This window comes from Oncorhynchus gorbuscha, linkage group LG24, assembly GCF_021184085.1.
Source record: "Oncorhynchus gorbuscha isolate QuinsamMale2020 ecotype Even-year linkage group LG24, OgorEven_v1.0, whole genome shotgun sequence".
NCBI lineage: Eukaryota > Metazoa > Chordata > Actinopteri > Salmoniformes > Salmonidae > Oncorhynchus > Oncorhynchus gorbuscha.
The window spans coordinates 1-2500 of NC_060196.1; positions in this window are offsets into that span (position 1 = coordinate 1).

The window sequence follows — 2500 nt, forward strand, 5'->3', positions numbered from 1 at the left end:
CTCTGAGTCCCTCTATCCTCTCTGAGTCCCTCTATCCTCTCTGAGTCCCTCTATCCTCTCTGAGTCCCTCTATCCTCTCTGAGTCCCTCTATCCTCTCTATCCTCTCTATCCTCTCTATCCTCTCTATCCTCTCTATCCTCTCTGAGTCCCTCTATCCTCTCTGAGTCCCTCTATCCTCTCTGAGTCCCTCTATCCTCTCTGAGTCCCTCTATCCTCTGAGTCCCTCTATCCTCTCTGAGTCCCTCTATCCTCTCTGAGTCCCTCTATCCTCTCTGAGTCCCTCTATCCTCTCTGAGTCCCTCTATCCTCTCTGAGCCTCTCTATCCTCTCTGAGTCCCTCTATCCTCTCTGAGCCTCTCTATCCTCTCTGAGTCCCTCTATCCTCTCTGAGTCCCTCTATCCTCTCTGAGTCCCTCTATCCTCTCTATCCTCTGAGTCCCTCTATCCTCTCTGAGCCTTTCTATCCTCTATCTTCTCTGAGTCCCTCTATCCTCTCTGAGTCCCTCTATCCTCTCTGAGCCTCTCTATCCTCTCTGAGCCTCTCTATCCTCTCTGAGTCCCTCTATCCTCTCTGAGTCCCTCTATCCTCTCTATCCTCTCTGAGCCTCTCTATCCCCTCTATCCTCTCTGAGTCCCTCTATCCTCTCTGAGTCCCTCTATCCTCTCTGAGTCCCTCTGAGTCCCTCGAGCTTCTCTCTGTACCTGGCATCCACCAAATACCCCATTGTGTTCTTCCCCCACAGTTACAGCACTTAACCTTCCCGGTGCATTATGGGACAAATTCCCACGCTTCCTCATTCCCTGTAACCACGTGTTCCTCCACACTTGGCACGTCTTTTCCTTTCCTTTCCACTGAGCAGCTACATGTCCCATCCTTTGGCATTTAAAACGCTGCAGTGCGTTATGGGAAAAATTCTCTTGAACATTAAAAGCTGAGGAATCCTTTCTGTTGAGGCCAAAAAAAACAACTCAGCTTTCGCTTCCTTGTGACCTTCCTTGTGACCTTCCTTGTGACCTTCCTTGTGACCTTCCTTGTGACCTTCCTTGTGAATTTCCTTGTGAATTTCCTTGTGACCTTCCTTGTGACCTTCCTTGTGAATTTCCTTGTGAATTTCCTTGTGACCTTCCTTGTGACCTTCGTTGTGAATTTCCTTGTGACCTTCCTTGTGACCTTCCTTGTGACCTTCCTTGTGACCTTCCTTGTGACCTTCCTTGTGACCTTCGTTCGTACCGATCAATCTGTTGGTGTCCGTCACTCGGCCTCCCTTCACATTGGTCTTTAATATCACACATCACGGCTGTGATTGGGTGTCCCCCAGGGTGGCGCGCAATTGGCCCAGCGTCGTCTGGGTTTGGCACGGGGAGGGGGTCATTGTAAATAAGAATTTGTTCTTAACTGACTTGCCTAGTTTAAATAAAATAAAAACCCTCCAGCTAGTATAAGAACCAGAGACATGACTGTTAACGTGTTGACTCTACCTAGTATAAGAACCAGAGACATGACTGTTAACGTGTTGACTCTACCTAGTATAAGAACCAGAGACATGACTGTTAACATGTTGACTCTCTCCTCTACCTAGTATAAGAACCAGAGACATGACTGTTAACGTGTTGACTCTCTCCTCTACCTAGTATAAGAACCAGAGACATGACTGTTAACGTGTTGACTCTACCTAGTATAAGAACCAGAGACATGACTGTTGACTCTCTCCTCTACTTAGTATAAGAACCAGAGACATGACTGTTAACATGTTGACTCTCTCCTCTACCTAGTATAAGAACCAGAGACATGACTGTTAACGTGTTGACTCTCTCCTCTACCTAGTATAAGAACCAGAGACATGACTGTTAACGTGTTGACTCTCTCCTCTACCTAGTATAAGAACCAGAGACATGACTGTTAACGTGTTGACTCTACCTAGTATAAGAACCAGAGACATGACTGTTAACATGTTGACTCTACCTAGTATAAGAACCAGAGACATGACTGTTAACGTGTTGACTCTACCTAGTATAAGAACCAGAGACATGACTGTTAACGTGTTGACTCTCTCCTCTACCTAGTATAAGAACCAGAGACATGACTGTTAACATGTTGACTCTCTCCTCTACCTAGTATAAGAACCAGAGACATGACTGTTAACATGTTGACTCTCTCCTCTACCTAGTATAAGAACCAGAGACATGACTGTTGACATGTTGACTCTCTCCTCTACCTAGTATAAGAACCAGAGACATGACTGTTGACATGTTGACTCTACCTAGTATAAGAACCAGAGACATGACTGTTAATGTGTTGACTCTACCTAGTATAAGAACCAGAGACATGACTGTTAATGTGTTGACTCTACCTAGTATAAGAACCAGAGACATGACTGTTGACTCTCCTCTACCTAGTATAAGAACCAGAGACATGACTGTTGACTCTCCTCTACCTAGTATAAGAACCAGAGACATGACTGTTAACATGTTGACTCTCTCCTCTACCTAGTATAAGAA